The sequence below is a fragment of the Macaca thibetana genome, chromosome 7 (genome assembly GCF_024542745.1).
Source record: "Macaca thibetana thibetana isolate TM-01 chromosome 7, ASM2454274v1, whole genome shotgun sequence".
NCBI classification, from domain to species: Eukaryota; Metazoa; Chordata; class Mammalia; order Primates; family Cercopithecidae; genus Macaca; species Macaca thibetana.
In genome coordinates this window covers 87,128,843-87,148,550 of record NC_065584.1, presented here as the reverse complement: position 1 = coordinate 87,148,550, position 19,708 = coordinate 87,128,843, and the positions used below count along the sequence as shown (strand labels likewise).

The window sequence follows — 19,708 nt, the reverse complement described above, 5'->3', positions numbered from 1 at the left end:
AAGGAAAGGTTGACACAGTCGGGGTGACGTGGGAGAGAATATGCGGAGAGAATATGGGGATACCAGGAGCTGCTTTCCATGTGAAAAAGATATGTGCAGTAATATGTGCAGTATCTAGTTTGAGAGGCACAATTAAACAGTTCCTGTGGACCCAGCAGGTAGTGGATGGGGCAAGCCAGTCCCAAGCAGGCTTCAGAAGGCCATGCTTTCCTGGGCCATTCAGTTTGGGGTGCTCTCTGATAGGCTGCATCTTTACATCAAACGTCTGGAAGCTTTTTCCAAGATTATGCAGTGAGACCAAAGGATGCTCATGGGCTTTCTTCTCTGCCACATACGCCACCAAACCCACTCCAACTCCCCAGAGGTGAAGCTTCACTTGGTTGATAAAGTTCAGTTCATTTCTGACTCCATTCTCTCTGACTGGACCTCAGCACATTTTTCTTGGGAGTAGGAGAACCCAACTGTGCCTCTAGGTCCCAGAGCAAATGCTCCAAACTGCTCAGACCCACAAGACAGTGGCCTGTCTAAGCAGGCAAATTCATGTGTCTCTGTATAATGACAGCTGTCACTCAAGCTTTACGTCTGCTCCGTGCCATGGACCCAATAGCCCGTAACTCTCCAGGATCACTGAAGCTGTTTTGAAGTCTGCACTTTTTTGGTACTCCCCTTCCCTTTCCCTTACCCTCGGAAGTAGGCAGGGCACTTGGTGCAGGTGTTTTTCCAGACTCTGAACTGACTATTAGATATCCTTACTTTTCCAGCAGTAGCCAAACTTGGCTGTAGCAACATAAAAAGTTGTGAAGGCTCAGGAAAGGTGAAGCTTGAGGGATTTGGGACAGGGGGATGGGTGGGCAGTTCGTAAATACAAGTGGAAAGGCATAGGATGGTGGGGGCACGAATTGGGGTTTGGCTGGGTCACAAGGCAAGGGGTACTGTTTTGCGCTGAAGAGAAGATTCGGGAAGAATGAGGAGGTTCCCAGGAGTATGATCAGGAAAGGCAGGATTTTGCTGGGTTTTCCGTGGGAAAGTGTTATGACTGGAAGGCTGCAAAGGCTGCAAGGTCTTTGACCGGGAACAGATGCAGCCAGGCAGCATTGTGCACAAAAGAGTCAAGCACTTCCTTCGAGCCGGAATCGAACCAGCGACCTAAGGATGTCCACAAATTTTTCTACAGTCTACAGTCCTCCGCTCTACCAGCTGAGCTATCGAAGGGTGCACGCCGTTCACGCTGACTCACTGGACTTTCTGCAAATGGAGGAAGCCAAGTCCCTGGACCGCCGGAGATCCAATACTCGCTAAGTTAATTGGAACCCGCCTTGGAAGAGAACTGTGCCGGTCTCCACCGCGCCCCTTTCCGGATGGAGCAAATCCTCTGGGCGGGGGTGGTGCCTGGCGTCTCTTGGGCGCTGATAGCCACGATCCACGAGGAGGAGCTCTCACTTGTGGCCTTCTTCTCCCTCTGCATCGCTCTACTTGTGAAGATGACAGCGCTTAGTGGCCAGAGGTAAGACTGCGAGGGCAGAGGAGTTGGTGAGATTGATGGGTGGGTCCAGTGAAGGAGGGGACACTGGTGGAGGAAAGTGGAGAACCCGCATGGGCGTGGTGTAAGCAGCTTCCAACCCCTAACCTAGCGTTAGGGTCTGATGGAAGACCCTAAGGGGGCACTGCCCTAACAGCCTGGCCTCTACTTCCCACCACCTCAAACACACTCCTCTCGATGTACTCAGCCCTTCTACCCAGTGTTCTATGCTCACTTTTTGGCGTATTGAGGCACAATGGGAAGACAGGGAGGAAATGCAGGAGGATAGGTGGAGGCCGGCGTGGTGGCTGGCGCCGTAATCCCAACAATTTAGCGGGCCAAGGCGGGAGGGGCGCCTGAGCCCAGGACTTCAAGATCAGCCTGGGCAACATAGGGAGAAGCCGTCTTTACAGAAAAACTTTTAAAACATATCCGGGTGCGGTGGCCTGCACCTTCGGTCCTAGCCACTCAGCAGGCTGATGTGGGAGGATCATTCGAGCCCAGGGGTTTGAGGCTACAGTGAGCTGTGATCTTGCCACTGCACTCCAGCCTGGGCGACAGAGACCATGAAAAAAAAAAATAAATAAATAAATAAAAGAAAGGGATATGTGGGGAGAGACCAGGGCCAGGGACTCACAGATCACCATGTGATACCCACTACCTCTAACCCCAAGGGCCAGCATAAAAGCTTCGATCCACTCCTCTGCAAACTGACCAAGAATCCTTTCCCGGAGGCTGCTGCTTTCTAAAGTAGAAAGAAAAAGGGGCTGATAGAAACACAGGCGAGCTTTGGACCCCTTACCTAGGCCCCAAATTGTTACAAAGGTTTCGTATCCCGTATGGTGTGTGTCCACTATCTCAAGACCACTCATCACCCACACAAACAGTGAAACAGGCACTGGTGGCACAGCAAGCCGAACCTAAAAGACCCACCCTTTATTGAGTTTATAGGGGAAAAGTCAGGGTCAGGGATCACCCACACTTTTGCTGTTGCTGATGACCAAACACCACTCAATGGCCCACCTCTGTTTTTTCCCTCAAAGCACCAAGCCTAGGTTCCAAAAAACCTGGTACCGCCACATCTTATCAAGGACACATCCGGTATAGACCAAAGATCCTGTTTGGTTTCTGTTTGCTGATTTCTGCAGTAATGTCATTCCAGAATCTGGGATCTCTCTGTAGCTGCAGAGCTACAGAATGTTGCTGGGGCACTGGTGAGTCCACAGCTCCGCCCCTTTCCATTAGTAGTGGGAGGCAGGAAAGGCTGATATAGCAGAGAAGAGGTAGGGAATAGGCCCTAGGGCGAGAACAGGAGCTGCTTTCTAGGAGAGGAAGACATGTGGAGTCTCTAGTTTGAGACGCAGAGTGAAAAAGCAGTTATGCCCATCAGCTAGGGGAGAGTGGCCCCTGGGTTCCCAGAAGGCCTCTGAAAACCAAATTTCCATCACTGTTTTGCTTGCAGTGCTCTTTGTAATAACTTCCATCTGTGCATCAAGTGTCTGAAGATTTTTTTTTCCCCAGAGCATAGGATGAGACCAGGGGACACTCATTGTGGTTCCTCTCTGGCCCATACTTTGATGAACCCATTTCATCTTCCCAGAGGTGAAGCCCCACTTGGTTGGTGAAAGTCAAGCCCATTTCCTGCTTCATGCTCTTAGATTGTGCCAGCCATCTTCCTCTTGTAAAGGTGCAACCTTCCAGCTGTGCCTCTAGAGCCCCCACATAAAAGTGTTAGCATGCTGCTCAGATGCAACAAGCCAGTGGCCTAAGGAGGTGAACTTGTGTGCCTCTGCAGGGTGGCAGCTGCCACCCAAGCTTCAATTCTGCTCCCTGCCATGGACCCAACAGCCCCCAACTCTCCTGGGTCACTGAAGTTCTTTCCAAGTCTGCCCTTTTATACTCTCTTTCCCTCTTTCACAACCTTCACAACTAGCAAGACACTTGGTGTAGGTGTTTTTGCAAACTTTGAACTGAGTGAAAGGTATCTTTCTTCTTCCAGCAGGAACCCAAAGGTTACTGTAGCAACATTAAAGGGTGTGAGGGCTCAGGAAATGTGAGGCTTGGCATATGTGGGGAGGGGGCACAGTTTTTTTCTCAACCTGAAGGAAAACATTATGGAGCCAGTGGAAGCTCTATTCATTAAGAAAATCTCAGGGTGGCAGCTCTCTCCTACAAAGAGACTAAACAAAACAGAAATGAACATTTTCTGTCTGTAAACATCTATACATTACAAGCAAAATATAATGAGAGAAATAGAGTCAGAAAAACAGAGAGAGAGAGAGAGAGAGAATGCTCAGATGGAAAAGCGTTGCTAGAGACTTGGAGAAGGAGATGAGAGAGCATAGAAAGCAAGTTATTTATTTATTTTTCTGAGGATGTCACAGTTGTCTCTGACCCTTTTCTCTTCCAGCAGGCTTGACCTTCTGGGACTTGATGGTGGACCCACTAGTTTAATAGATCGAGACATCTATCAACGGTGAGCACACAGTGTTGCTAGAGTTGTTGGCCCTCAGCACCCAGAGCAGTCTGTGGATAAAAGTGAAAGAGCTCTGGATGGTGGGGGTGCAAAGGGGCTTGGGGAGAGGGGCCAACTGGGTCACAAAGCAGAAGCAAGGGGCGCTTTGCGTTGAAGAGTACCTGTCCCTAGACTGTGGGAAGAATGAGTGGGCTTGCGGGAATGTTTCCTGGCCACAGCACAGGTGTGGAAACCGGGTGATCAGGAAAGGTTTCTCTGGGTTTTGACTGGGAGAGTGTGGGTGGATACTAGTTGGAGGCTGCAGAGTGTTTGACCAGGCACCAGGTGGCATTGTGTGCAAAAGTATCAGGCACCTCCTTCGAGCCGGAATCGAACCAGCGACCTAAGGATGTCCACAAACTTCTCTGCTACAGTCCTCCGCTCTACCAGCTGAGCTATCGAAGGGTGCACGCTCCAAGACCTGGATCACTGGACTTTCTGCAGATGGAGGAAGCCAAGTCCTTGGAATGCTGGAGGTTCAACACACTTTGAGTTGATTGGAACCCACCTTAGAAGAGAACCTTGCGCAGGTCGCCACCGCGCCCCTCTCAGGGTGGGGCAAATCCTCTGAGTGTAGTTTCCTTGCGTCTCGGGGCGCTGATAGCCACGATCCAAGACGGGAGGCTCTCACCTGTGGCCTTCCTCCACCTGTGCCAAGTGAGGATGACAGTCCTCAGTGAAAGAAAGTAAGAGGGTGAGAGGGCTCGGTCAGGGGGATGGGCGAGGTGGATGGGTGAATCCTGTGGGACAGGGGTTGCTGGAGGAGGAAAGAAGAACTCAGAAAGCTTCTGAGTGGGCGGCCGCTATCCACAGACCAGCTTCAGGGTCTGCTGGAAGTCCTTAAGGAGCCCTTTCCTAAAATTCTGGTCTTCCTACTCCCTTACTCCCTTCCCGGCCAACACACACGCCCCTCCTCCCGATGTGCCGCCGCCCTTTTCCCCCAGTGTCCTATGCTCACTTTTTGGCGCATTCAAGTGTGCTGGAAGTGAGAGAGAGAACAAATGGGACTAGGGGAGAAGAACTCGCCCAGGGCTTGCAGATGCACTGTGATACCCTTCCTCCCCAGCGCCCACCTGGGGCTTGGCTTCCCTCCTCTGCAAACCGACCAAGAACTCTTTCCCCCCGCCCCGTCCCACCCACCCCCCTCCCCCAGAGGCTGCCTCTTTCTGAAGTAGGGCAAGTGTATTAGTCCGTTTTCATTGCTGCTGATAAAGACATACCCGAGACTGGGATGAAAAAGAGGTTTAATTGGACTCACAGTTTCACATGGCTGGGGAGGCCTCAGAATGATGGCTGGGGGTGAAAAGTTCTTCTCCTTCTCCTTTTTTTTTTTTTTGAGACGGAGTTTCACTCTTGTTGCTCAGGCCAGAGTGCAATGGCGCGATCTCAGCTCACGGCAACCTCCGCCTCCCAGGTTCAAGCGATTTTGCTGCCTCAGCCTCCAGAGTAACTGGGATTACAGGCATGCGCTGCCACGCCCAGCTAATTTTGTATTTTAAATAAAGACTTGGGGTTTCTCCATGTTGGTCAGGCTGGTCTCGAACTCCCGACCTCAGGTGATCCGCCCTCCTCGGCCTCCTAAAGTGCTGGGATTACAGGCGTGAGCCACTGCTCCTGGCCAAGGCACTTCTTACATGGCAGAGGCAGGAGAAAATGAGAGATAAGCAAAAGCGGAACACCCTGGTAAACCCATCAGATCTTGTGAGACTTATTCACTATCAGGAGAATAGCACTGGAAAAACCGGCCCCCATGATTCAATTATCTCCCCCATCCCTCCCACAATATGTGGGAATTTGGGGAGGTACAATTCAAGTTGAGATTTGGGTAGGGGCAAAGCCAAACCATATCATTCCACCTCTGGCCCCTCCAAATCTCATGTCCTCACATTTCAAAACTAATCATGCTTTCCCAACAGTCCTCCAAAGCCTTAACTCATTTCAGCATTAACCCAAAAGTCCACAGTCCAAAGTCTCATCTGAGACAAGGCAAGTCCCTTCTGCCTATGAGCCTGTAAAATCAAAAGCAAGCTTGTTACTTCCTAGATACAATGGGGGTACAGGTATTAGATAAATATAGCCATTCCAAATGGGAGAAATTTGCCAAAACAAAGGGGTTATAGAGGCCATGCAAGTCCGAAATCCAGCGGGGCAGTCAAATCTTAAATCTTAAATCTCCTTTGACTTCAGGTCTCACATCCAGGTCACAGTGATGCAAGAGGTAGGTTCCCATGGTCTTGGGCAGCTCCACCCGTGTGTCTTTGCAGGGTACAGCCTCTCTCTGAGCTGCTTTCCTGGGCTGGTGTTGAGTGTCTGCAGCTTTTCCAGGTGCATGGTGCAAGCTGTCAGTGGATCTACCATTCTGGGGTCTGGAGGACGGTGGCCCTCTTCTCACAGCTCCACTAGGCAATGCCCCAGTAGGGACTCTGCATGGGGACTCTGACTGCACATTTCCCTTTCATATTGTCCTAGCAGAGGTTCTCCATGAGGGCCCCACCCCTGCAGCAAGCTTTCGCCTGGGCATCCAACCATTTCCATACATCTTCTGAAATCTAGGAGGAGGTTCCCAAACCTCAATTCTTGACATCTGTGCACCTACAGGCTCAACACCATGTGGAAGCTGCCAAGGCTTGGGGCTTCCACCCTCTGAAGCCACAGCCCAAGCTGTATGTTAGCCTCTTTCAGCCACAGGTGGAGCAGCTGGGACACAGGGCACCAAGTTCCTAGGCTGCACAAAGTACTAGGACCCTGGGCCCAGCCGACGAAACCACTTTTTCCTCCTGTGCTTCTGGGCCTGTGATGGATGGGAGAGGCTGCCGTGATGGTCTCTGACATGGCCTGGAGACATTTTCCCCATGGTCTTGGGGATTAACATTAGGCTCCTTGCTACTTAGGCAAAATTCTGCAGCCAGTTTGAATTTCTCCCCAGAAAATGGGGTTGGGTTTTTCTTTTATATCACATAGTCAGGCTGCAAATTTTCCAAACTTTTATGCTCTGCTTCCCATATAAAACTGAATGCCACCGGGTGTGTTGGCTCACGCCTGTAATCCCAGCACTTTGGGAGGCTGAGGTGGGTGGATCATGAGGTCAGGAGATTGAGACCATCCTGGCTAACACGGTGAAACCCCATCTCTACTAAAAATACAAAAAAAAAAAAAAAAAAAAATTGGCCGGCCATGGTGGCGGGCACCTGTAGTTCCAGCTACTCGGGAGGCTGAGAGGCAGGAGAACTCAGGAGGCGCAGCTTGCAGTGAGCCGATATCGCACCACTGTACTCCAGTCTAGGCCACAGATCAAGACTCTGTCTCAACAACAACAACAACAACAACAAAACAACAAAAAACTGAATGCCCTTAACAGTACCCAAGTCACCTCTTGAATGCTTTGCTGCTTAGAAATTTCTTCTGCCAGATACCCTAAATCATCTTACTCAAGTTCAAAGTTCCACAAATCTTTAGGGCAGAGACAAAATGCTGTTAGTCTCTTTGCTAAAACACAAGAATAATCTTTGCTCTAGTTCCCAACAAGTTCCTTATCTCCATCGGAGACCACCTCAGCCTGGATTTTATTGTCCATATCACTATCAGCATTTTGGGTAAAGTCATTCAACAAGTCTCTAAGAAGTTCTAAACTTTCCCACATTTTCGTGTCTTATTCTGAACGCTCCAAACTGTTCCAAACTATGCCTGTTACCCAGTTCCAAAGTCACTTCCGCATTTTTGGGTATCTTTTCAGCAATGCCCATCTCTACTGGTACCAATTTACTGTATTAGTCCATTTTCATGCTGCTGATAAAGACACACCCCAGACTGGGATGAAAAAGAGGTTTAATTGGACTTACAATTACACCGGGCTAGGGAGGCCTCAGAATCATGGTGGGAGGCAAAAGGCACTTCTTACATGACAGTGGCAGGAGAAAATGAGAGAGAAGCAAGAGCAGAAACCGCTGATAAACCCATCAGATATTGTGAGACTTATTCATGAGAATAGCACAGGAAAGACTGACCCCCATGATTCAATTACCCCCCCCCGGGTCCCTCCCACAACACGTTGGAATTTTGGGAGATACAATTCAAGTTGAGATTTGGGTGGGGACACAGCCAAACCACATCAGCAAGGTTCTGCGGGTTTCTTGGAAAAGCAAAAAAAAAATAAACAAACAAAAAAATGGCGGTAGAGGACAGAGGTGTGACTTTCTCCTGGCCCCACGTCTTTGGCAAAGGTTTCACATCCCATCTGGTGTATGCCCACCACCCCAAGACCACTGAGATACCCATCCCCCAGCTGAACACCTAGTGGGGGTGCAGCAACCTACCCCCAAGGGACCTAGCCTCCACTGAGTTTAAGTCCTCTCCCTGTCTTATGCTAAGTGGGTATGGATGGCCAAGGGTGAGAGTCAGATGCATGAACACCCCTTGCTACTCTCTGTTATGTCCCAGACTGGAAAAGTGGGCATCTGGGGTTCACCCTTGCTTGTGCTGGTCACCAAAGCCCACTACCTGGCCCCCTTCTGCTTTTGCCCTCAAAACACCAAACTGAGGTTTCAGAGGACCCGTGCCTCCATGTCCCATCAGGAACATATCTAATGAAGACCTAAGGTGCTACCTTTGGTCCCTGTTCACTGGTCTCTGTTTTTGGTGTCATTGGAGACTGGGATTTCTCTGTGGCTCCACAGCCATAGAATCGTCTCAGAGCACTGGTGAATCCACAGCTTAGCTCTTTTTCATTAGCAGTGAGAAGTGGGAAAGATTAACACAGCCAGGGGAACGTGAGGGGAATAGGCAGTGTTCGGGGAGACCATCTGCTGCTTTCCAGGAGAAGAAGACACATAGAGTCTCTAGTTTGAGACCCACAATGAAACAGTTCTTGTGGCCATAGAGGGTAGGGGAGGGCAGGGATCCAGTCCTCAAAGGGCTTCAGAGGGCCATGCTCCCATGGACCATTGGGCTTAGAGTGCTCTCTGTGATAGGTTGCATCTGTACATCAAGTGTCTGATGCACATTTTTCTGAGCTCTTGGGATGAGACCAAGGGACACTCATTGGCTTTCTTCTCTGCCCCATACCCACCAAACCCACTACATCTCCACAGATGTGAAGCTCCATTGGTTGGTGAAAGCCTGGTCCATTTCTGATCCATTCTCTCTGACTTGGCTTTAGCATATTTTTCTCAAAGGTAGGGGAGCCCAACTGTGCTGCTAGATCCCAGTGTAAAAGGTCCAAACTGCTCAGACCCACCAGGCAGTGGCCTTTCTAAGGAGGTGAATTTGTGTGCCACTGTATGATGACAGATGTCACTCAAGTTTCACTTCTGTTTCCTGTCATAGACCAACAATCCCCAACTCTCCCAGCTCACCGACGCTCTTTTCAAGCCTGCCATTTTGTACTTCCTTCTGGCTTTCGCAGCCTCCTAGGCTGCAGGTGTTTTTGATATCTGTGAACTAAGCGGTGAGCAGTAGGTATCCTTAGTCTTCCAGCAGGAGCCAAGCCCAGCTGTAGCAAAATAAAAAAGTGCGAAGACTCAGGAAAGGTGAGGCTTGAGGGACTTGGGACAAGGGTGAGTGGGTAGGCACACCATGTCCTCATCCCATGGGGCAACCTGACCTTGCCAATGGAGGTTCTTTGCCTTAGAAAATTTTCAGGGTGGCTGCTGTCTCCCCAAGTAGACACAACATAGCAAGGATGAGCATTTTCTGTCTGCATGAGTCTATACATTCCTGACAAAGGAGAATGAGAGAGACACAGAGTGACAGGGAGAAAGGGGAGAGACAGACAGAGAGGAATATACAGAGATAGAGAAATTGTGAAAGAGAGAGAGAGAATGAGACAGAGACAGAGGTGAGGTAGTAATAGCTCAAGAAGGAAATGAGAGGGAGAGGGTGAGTTCACGGATGATATCATGGTTGTCCTTGGCCCTACAGCATTGTCCTGAGTGCTTGATGGCCTTCTGGGAGCTTGGCCTTCCAGGGTTTGCCAGCCTGGTCAGGAGAGCTTGGTCACAGATGAATCCAGCTGTGTTGCCAGATTCCCCAGCAGTGCTTAGGTTTAAAAGCAGCCTGTGAATAAAAATGAAACAGCCCTGAGATGGTAAGCATTTGGATGGGGATTGGCTGGGTCACAAAGCAGAAGTAAGGGGCGCTTTGTGCTGAAGCGTACTGGCAACAGCACAGGCATGGCAAGCTAGGTGATCTGGATAAGGCTTTGCTGGGTTTTGCCTGGGAGAGTGTGGCGACAGCAGGGCCTTTGACCAGGCAGAGGTGTAGCCAGAGAGCATTGGTGTGTGCACAAAAGACTCAGACACTTCCCTCGAGCTGGAATTGAACCAGCAACCTAAGGATGTCCACAGATGTGTATAGTCCTCCACTCTACCAGCTGATCTCTCAAAGGGGACACAAAGTTAAAGCTGAGTCACTGGACTTTCTGCAAATAGAGGACACCAAGTCACTGGAATGCCAGAGGTCCAATATGTGTTGGGTTGGTTAGAACCTGCCTTGGAAGAGAACCCTACACTCTTGTTGCCCAGCCTGGAGTGCAATGGTACTATCTTGGCTCATTGCAACCTCCACCTCCTGGGTTGAAGCAATTCGCCTACCTCAGTCTCCTGAGTAGCTGGGATTACAGGCATGTGCTGCCACACCCAGCTAATTTTGTATTTTTAGTAGAGACTTGGGATTTCTCCATGTTGGTCAGGCTGGTCTCAAACTCCTGACCTCAGGTTATCTGCCCGCCTCGGCCTCCCAAAGTGCTGGGATTATAGGCGTGAGCTACTGCGCCTGGCCCGGAATAGAACAGTTTTACTTCTTCATTTAAACATGGATGGCTTCCATTTTAATTTTTTTTGCATTACTGTTCAAGAATCTCCATACGTTGCTGATGATAGTGATGAAAGCAGATGTCCTTGCTTGTCCTAATCTTACAGGGAAATCAGTCAGTCTTTCATCATTAAGTATATTGTTAGCTGAAAGTTTTTCATAGGTGCCCTTTATCAGATTGAGAAAGGCCCTTCTATTTCTAATTTGCTGAGAGTTTATATGAGAAGTGTATGTGTAGCAGGCACTGGTGGCTCATGTCTGTAATCTCAGCGCTTTGGAAAGCCAAGATGAGAGGATCACTTGAGCCCAGGAGTGCAAGACCAACCTGGGAAACAAAGTGAGAACCTGTCTGTATGAAAAATTTTAAAAAATTATCAGGGTACCAGGCGCGGTGGCTCATGCCTGTAATCCCAGCACTTTGGGAGGCCAAGGCGGGTGGATCACCTGAGGTCAGGAGTTCCAGACCAGCCTGGCCAACATGGTGAAACCCCGTCTCTACTAAAAATACAAAAAAAATTAACTGGGTGTGATGGTGGGCGCCTGTAATCCCAGCTACTCAGGAGGCTGAGGCAGGAGAATCGCTTGAATTTGGGAGGCGGAGTTTGCAGTGAGATTGCTCCACTGCACTCCAGCCTGGGCAACAAAAAGCGAAACTCCATCTCAAAAAAAAAAAAAAAAAAAAAAAAAGCAAAGAAAGAAAGAAAGAAAAAATTATTATCAGGGCACGATGGCACACACTGGTAGTCCCAGCTACTCAGGAGGCTGAGGCAGGAAGATCACTTGAGCCTAAGAAGTTAAGGCTGTAGTGACCTATGGTTGTACTACTGCCCTCCAGCTTGGGGGACAGAGGGAAACCCCCATCTCTAAAAATATAAGTAAGTAATAAATAAACGAATGTGAAATTTTGACAAATGTTTTGTCTACATCTTTTGATATAATCATGTTTTTCTTTTTAATATAATATACTTTGTACATTGATTAATTTTGAATATCAAACCAAATTTGCTTTTCTGGGATAAATCCCCCTTGATTCTGATGTATCATTATTTTATATACTGTTGAATTCAACTCGCTAAAGTTATGTTAAACTTTTTGGCTTCTATGTTCTTAAGAGACTCTGATCTGTAGTTTTCTTTCTTTTGAAGTATCTTTGCTTTTAATATCAGAATACACTGTCCTCATGTAAAGAGTTGAGAATTATTATCTCATCTCCAATTTTTCTGCAAGAGGTTGTGTAGAATTGTCATTATTCCTGAAACATTTATTGAAATTCGCCAGTGAAGTTATCTGAGCTTGGTAAATACATCCCGGAGCATAAAAACTGAAGCAACTGGAGCCCCAGGGAGGCTAGAATTCACACCTTTGTTACAGCCTGGTGCATTAACCCTTGAGTTGCTGACCTTACTATTTTATTCTTCTAGGAGACATCTTCATTTTGTTGATCCACAACCAAGAAAACTGACAGAAGGAAAAAGGAACAGATATTTGTCTCTAGGCTCAAGCAATTGCAACCTTCCTCCCAAAGTCATCATACAAGAAGACAAGGCCCCAGACCAGACTAGGAATACAATCTGCATAAATGTCGCCTGGACAAAGCCCTTGTCCCCATCCCCCTCCTGATTTTTCCTGAATGGCACTTGTCAGAAAAAAGAAAATCTGAAAGAACAATGTTTAAAAGTGGCCCAAGATGGCTGCAGGTTGGGCATATAGGTAACAGAAACTAGACCTATGAGCTAAAGCTGAACTCTAGCCTGAAAGGCTAAAGTTTGTTGTTTTTTGTCTTGTCTGTCTTTCTTTCTTTTTTTTTTTTTTTTTTTTTTTTTTTGAGACGGAGTCTCGCTCTGCCGCCCAGGCTGGAGTGCAGTGGCCGGATCTCAGCTCACTGCAAGCTCCGCCTCCCGGGTTCACGCCATTCTCCTGCCTCAGCCTCCCGAGTAGCTGGGACTACAGGCGCCTGCCACCGCGCCCGGCTAGTTTTTTGTATTTTTTAGTAGAGACGGGGTTTCACCGTGTTAGCCAGGATGGTCTCGATCTCCTGACCTCGTGATCCGCCCGTCTCAGCCTCCCAAAGTGCTGGGATTACAGGCTTGAGCCACCGCGCCCGGCCGTCTGTCTTTCTTTCTTTCTTTCTCTCTCTCTCTCTTTCTTTCTTTCTTTCTTTCTTTCTTTCTTTTTTTTTTTTTTTTTTGAGACAGAGTCTTGCTGTGTTGCCCAAGCTGGAGTGCAGTGGCACAATTTCGGCTCACTGCAACCTGACGCCTTCTGGGTTCAAGTGATCCTCCTGCCTCAGCCTCCCAAGTAGCTGGGACTATAGGCATGCACCACCATGTCTGGCTACCTTTTTTTTTTTTTTAAGCAGACTCAAGGTTTTGCTATGTTGGGCAAGCTGGTCTCAAACTCCTGATCTCAGGTGAACCACCTATGTCTGCCTCCCAAAGTTCTGGGATTACAGACGTGAGCCACCATGCCCAGCCATGTCAAATGTTTTCACTGACGTGTACTGATTGTAACCTTGCCTAGCAGGTGAAGCACAGAGGCAGTGTCAACTGAAAAGTGACGTAACAGGCACTTGAACTTAAAGAAGTCATGGTTAGATTTATTCTCAGCCAAGTTTGAGGAGTTATGCCTGAGAACACAGACTTAGAATAGACCTAGAATAGGTCCCAAACTAGTTTACATGAGGCGCAGTATATTTAAATTTTCTAAGGGGGACATGTGTGGCACAGAAGGCGGGAGAAGTGGTTACTGAAACAACATTACATTCTTGTGATTCTGATGAGTGCTCAGTGACGCCATACATAAGATAAATATACAGTTGAGTGAGTAGGGAGAAAGGTTAAGCATCTTAGGGTCTGGTGGAAAGAGGGTGACTAACTCCATCCTGTCTTTGTTCTACATCTGATAAGCAGGTTTATGACCAGTCCCTGTCAGTGAAATATTTAACAAACTCCAGTTACACAGGCAAGAGGTCAGCTTTATTTTATAGGCCTGGGTTTTATTACCCATATGCCCAACTGCAGCCATGTTAACATTTTCTTTGAATTTTCCTTTTTCTAACAGCAGGATAACGTCAGTCATTCCCCTCCAAACCCTAAGATGTGTACACACTCCTTTACTTGTTACTCTGTCCCTATATATGTTAACCGCACATTTGGTTTGTCTGTGTATAACATCACTAAACATCAGTCAAAATTGTAAAAATGTCACCTTTGCTTCACTGCCCCCTTCTTTGTTTTTTTTTTGTTTTTTTTTTTTTGAGAAGGAGTTTTGCTCTGTCACCCAAGCTGGAGTGTAGTGGCCCCATTTCGGCTTACTGTAAGCTCTGCCTCCCGGGTTCACACCATTCTCCTGCCTCAGCCTCCCGAGTAGCTGGGACTACAGGCGCCCGCCACCACACCAGGCTAATTTTTTGTATTTTTTTTTAGTAGAGACAGGGTTTCACCGTTTTACCCAGGATGGTCTCGATCTCCTGACCTCGTGATCCGCCCGCCTCAGCCTTCCAAAGTGCTGGGATTATAGGCGTGAGCCACTGCGTCCGGCCCTTTGATTTTTTATTTAGAAAAAACATGTAAATACCATGCCTCATGTAACCCATTCCGGGACACATTCTCAGTTTGCGCTGTTTGTGTTCCAGGCTACGGTTCTCAAATTTGGTTTGGGACAAAATTAATTTTGATTTCTTTAAGTCCATAGTCCCTATTATTTTAACCTTTTGGGTTGACACGCTGGGGAAACATGGGCCCACTGTGACTACTTTGCCTCTCCTGACCTGGAAAATCAGTGTTAGTGCAGACTGCCTGAGACCTTCGCTAGACCCAGATTGCCCACCTCCAACAGTCTCCCCAGTTTCTCAGTAGAAGCTATGGGAAGAGTGCAGCTGGTGAAACCACCTTTACAAAAATCATAACAGTGAAAGAAGTCTGATGTAACCAACTCCATCTTCCCCCCCCTGCCCCGATGGAGTCTTGCTCTGTTGCCCAGGCTACAGTGCAGTGTCACAATCTTGGCTCACTGCAATCTCTGCCTCCCAGGTTCAAGCGATTCTCCTGCCTCAGCCCCCCGAGCATCTAGGATTACAGGCGTGCACCACTACGCCTGGCTAATTTTTGTATATTTTAGTAGAGATGGGTTTTCACCATGTTGGCCAGGCTGGTCTGGAACTCCTGACCTCAAGTGATCCGCCCACCTTGGCCTCCCAAAGTGCTGGGATTACAGGCGTGAGCCACCGTACCCGGCTACCAAATCGATCTTGCTTCTAACCTCCTAGCTTGCTTTGCTTATTTCTGGGCGTATGCCGAACAAACCATGGGAGGAATTTAGTTTGTAGTTTAAGACAAACATGAAAACAGCCACTTCATGAAGCAAACCGCCTCCTTGCTTGGGGGTCAGACCTGCTTTGTAAAAGTAACAGCTTAGCCACAGTATTAGAAATTATGGCTCAGGAGTCCTATAGCCAGAGACCACAAGATCCTAACCTCCTCAGTTGCTCCTGTAGATAACATTATTATTGTAAAATCTAAGATTGCTGTTCTAGGTATTTTTCAGACTCTGCATTCTGAATGGATCAGCTGGCGTCACCGAGATTGGTAAACTGGCCCCCTCTCAGGAACTGCTTCATTGAAAGAAGACAAGCTCCGACTCACTATGATTTTATCTCAGACCCAACTAATCAGCATTTCCCTGCTGCCCAAATGTTGCAGGACTTTTCTTTAGTTCAGCGAAAGACAGCGTTCTTTGTCCCACGGCCATGAAAATTCAGGCTCGGAGACAATTGGAATGGTGAGTAAGACGGGGTTTTATTGGGTGAAAAAGGAAGAAAAGGGGAATTCTTGCTAGGCCAGAGTCCCTGCTAGAGCACTTGCCGCGCAGGCCTTCAAATCCCAGGGTCCTCCCAGGAAGAGATGGGGCCATGCTTCTCCTCCCTGCGAATGGCACTAACTTCCCGAGGTTCCACCACAGTGAGCATTTGTCCCCGTGAGCAGGCTGGTTGGAGAATCTGCGGGGACCATCTTTCACCTGGCTGTCTCACAACTATCCTTGAAAAGCCCTAGCCTCTGAATTTTTGGGGAGGCTGATTAGAGTAATAACAAAGTTCCAGTCTTCCATTTAGTTGGCTCTGCATTTACTAAACTCTTTACTGCAATAACACTGTCTCAGTAAATCAGCTTTTCTGGGCAGGGTCAAGATGAACCTAGTAGGCAATTATGCTGGTGCTGGGAGCAGCATCTCTGTCCCATCTTTTCTATAAGCTCTGTCACAAAGAAGCTAATACTTTTAGAATATGTGCCTCAAGTTAGCCTCTGAGGGTTGAAAATGAATGATTTTTAAGCCAAACAAATTATAAGCACCCACAACCGACCGAGTGGACTCCTGGGATTAAAGGTGTAAGCCACAGCGCCCAGTCTCACTTGGATAATTTTTTAAAACATTTTTTGCAGAAATGGAGCTTTACTATGTTGGCCAGGCTTGGCATATATTATTTTATAAATTGTATATACATATGTATAAGTGTACGTTCTAGTAATGAACTATCAGAAATTGACATTTTAAAAAGCAATACAATTTACAACAGAGTAATTAAATATAAAATACTTAGGAATAAAATATGTCCAAGACTCGTACACTGAAAAAAAATGCTAAGAGCAATGAAAGGAAACCTAAATACATCAAGAGACATTTCATATTTGTGCGTGAACAGACTCAATGTTGTTAAGATATTATTTATCCCTAAATTGATTTATAGATTCAATCTAATTACAATAAAAATCCCAACAAGGTTGGTTATTTTTTAAAGAAGTTGACATGCTAATTCCAAAATTCATATGCAAATCCAAAGACAGCATGCCCAAAACATATTTGGAAAAAACAAAGTTGGAAGACTCACTCTGCCTGACTTATTTATATTTTATTGTATTTATTATAAAACTGCTATAATTAAGACAGTGTCATATTGGCATTAAGAAATTTTAAAAAATAGATCTATAGAGCAGGAGTACAGAGATAGAACCACATACATATTGTCAATTGACTGTTGCCAAAGCTTCAAGGGCAATTCAGTGGAGAAAGGTAGTTTTCTCAACAAACTTTAGAAAAATCACAACAATTTTTTTTTTTTTTTTTTTTGATATGGAGTCTCTTGCCCAGGCTAGAGTGCCGTGGTGCGATCTTGGCTCACTGCAACTTCCCCCTCCTTGGTTCAAGCGATACTTCTGCCTCAGCCTCCCAAATAGCTGGGACTACAGGTGTGCACCACCATGCCCGGCTAATTAAAAAAAGATTTTTGATCCCTACATTGCTCTACATATAAAAATGAACCTCAAGTAGATCATAGACCTATCAATAAAACCCAGAACTTTAAAATTTTTATAATAAAATCTTTGTCAACTTGTGTTGGGGAAAGATTTCTTAGATACAACACTGAAAGTATGACTCACAAAAGAAAAACACAATTAAAAGAACTTCATCAAATTTAAGAAACCTCTGCCTTGGTAAAGACACTGTAAGAGACAAGCTACACACTGGGAGATAATAATCTTCAGAGATGGCTTTGCCTCCTAGGGGACATTTGGCAGTGTCTAGAGATATTTTTGATGTCACAGTTGGGTAGAGAGGGCATATTACTACTGACATCTAGTGAGTAAAGGCCAGGGGTGCCACTAAGTATTCTACAATACACAGGACAGCCCTCTATAGCAGGGATGACTACAGTAAAGAGCCACATGGATAAACTTATCACTTGCCTACTTAAGGCACTGGCCAATCAGTTTCCATCACCACCTGCTAAAATGAGCCATCTCCTTCTTCCCAAAGCCTTGAGGTAGGGACAATGCCTGGAGTCAAACTTGGATGTGATAGATGCCAAATCCTGCCCAGTGCCAAAGGTATCACATGGGGCAGGAAGGGCACTGCTCTCAAAGGCCAGAAAGTAAGGTTGCTCCTTAAAGAGCTCAAATTCTGACTTCAACTCATATTTGGACTCTTTGTGGTCTAGGTGGCGGCCAGGGTGGTCTTCTATGGTTGGCTCAAGCCTGAGCATTGAATCTTCTGAAATATCACCTCCCTGAACTGGTGAGCAGTTGCCTCCCTTGGTGATTTGTGTCCTGCTTAACCCATCTCTTTTACTGTCCTAGTGACGGACCTAGAGGGACAGACACTGAAGGAGAAATGGTGGGTGAGGGAAGGGGTTGTAGCAGGAGATCACGGGTAGGTGAAGAAACCAGAGACAACATCCTGTAGGAAACGCAGGGGGTTCCCAGAGGCAGTCAGCAGCAGGGACATAGGGACACTTTACATTCTGTGTGCAACTGCTCAGATTTCTCCAGGTTAACACTTAGGAGCAAATGAAACAAAGACTCACTTCACTCCCTGCTCCCCTCTACTCCCTCCCCTACCTTATCCTTCCTTTTCACGGAACACATACTGCACGTTCAAAGTTATTTCAAGGTTCCAGCTCAAATGTCATTTCTTTGGCAAGGTCTTATCAGCTCCCTTTCAAACAGAAGTTGGGAGTACATCTCTTAGTGGTCTGAGTGTTCGATTGAATTAAGAGCTCCCTGCGGGTAGGCTGTGAGTCATTCATTCAGTGGTTCCATTCCCCCAGCCCAGCCAGGCAGTGAGAAAAATCACATGTTGGGTTTGACATTAGGTCAACCCCCCAGTGAAGACAAACTGATTACTTATTACTGATGTAGAAACAAAAGACCCTTGCAGCAGTGGGATTTAAACCCATGCCCCCAAAGAGACTGGAGCCTAAATATAGTGCCTCAGACCATTCAACCACACTACCAAACTGCTGGGACCAATTGGCCACACTGCTAAACCATCTTGTCCTTTTCCAGCGATGTCTTCTGGAAAGGATGATATAACCAGAAAGAGCAGGCTTCTATTCCAGCTGTCACCGCTCTTTCATTTTGTGCTTTGGCACTCTCCCTCTTAAACTTTCTCTGGAGTACTGTTTTCTCTGCTTCTCAGTCCGTGTGGTGGACTATGATTGATGTTATAGCTCCCACAACGGCCATTTCCTTTCTAGCATTGGTAGGCTAATTAATTTAGACCACTCCTTCTTGAAATAAAAATTATTAAAAATATTGCATAAGATTTTTACCAAATCTCAGCTGGGTGTAGTGGCTCACGCCTGGAATCCCAGCACGCTTGGGAAGCCTAGACAGGAGGACTGCTTGAGTCCAGTTCAAGACTTCCAGGGCGACATGGTGAAATCCCATCTCTAAACAAAAATAAATAAAATAAATAAATCCTTTTTTTTTTTTTTTTGAGACGGAGTCTCGCTCTGTTGCCCAGGCTGGAGTGCAGTAGCATGATCTCGGCTCACTGCACGCTCTGCCTCCCGGGTTCACGCCCTTCTCCTGCCTCAGCCTGCCGAGTAGCTGGGACTACAGGCACCCGCCACCAAGCCCGGCTAATTTTTTGTATTTTTTAGTACAGACGGGGTTTCACCGTGTTAGCCAGGATGATCCCTATACCCTGACCTCGTGATCCGCCCGCGTTGGCCTCCCAAAATGATACTTTTACCAAATCTCCTTAGAAGCATTAAAGTGCTGATATGGGAGTAAGCAACTAATAGGCCAGAAACCAAGGGAAGGGTGGAATTCAGAGCGTTAAGGGAAATTATCTGGGCATTGACCTTTGTAGCCCTAAAGGCATTTGTAATAGGCCAGGAGCAGTGGTTCATGCCTGTAATCCCAGAATTTTGGGAGGCCCAGGTGGGTTGGATCACCTGAGGTCAGGAATTTGAGACCAGCCTGGCCAACATGGTGAAAACGCGTCTCTACTAAAAATACAAAAATCAGCCGGGTGTGGTGGCACGCACTTGTAATCCTAGCTACTCAGGAGGTTACGGCAGGAGAATT

General features: G+C 47.1%; 2 non-coding genes across 2 annotated transcripts; both read right to left on the bottom strand.

The window, feature by feature from the left end:
• Window positions 1-1,118: 1,118 nt before the first annotated feature.
• On the bottom strand, window positions 1,119-1,212 carry TRNAY-GUA (transfer RNA tyrosine (anticodon GUA)). Its single transcript has 2 exons — window positions 1,176-1,212; window positions 1,119-1,154 (listed from the first exon to the last, which is right to left on the bottom strand). It is a non-coding gene; the product is annotated as a tRNA-Tyr (tRNA).
• A 3,137-nt stretch (window positions 1,213-4,349) lies between these two features.
• TRNAY-GUA (transfer RNA tyrosine (anticodon GUA)) lies at window positions 4,350-4,439 on the bottom strand. Its single transcript is given in 2 exon segments — window positions 4,350-4,385; window positions 4,403-4,439. It is a non-coding gene; the product is annotated as a tRNA-Tyr (tRNA).
• Between the last annotated feature and the right edge of the window lie 15,269 nt (window positions 4,440-19,708).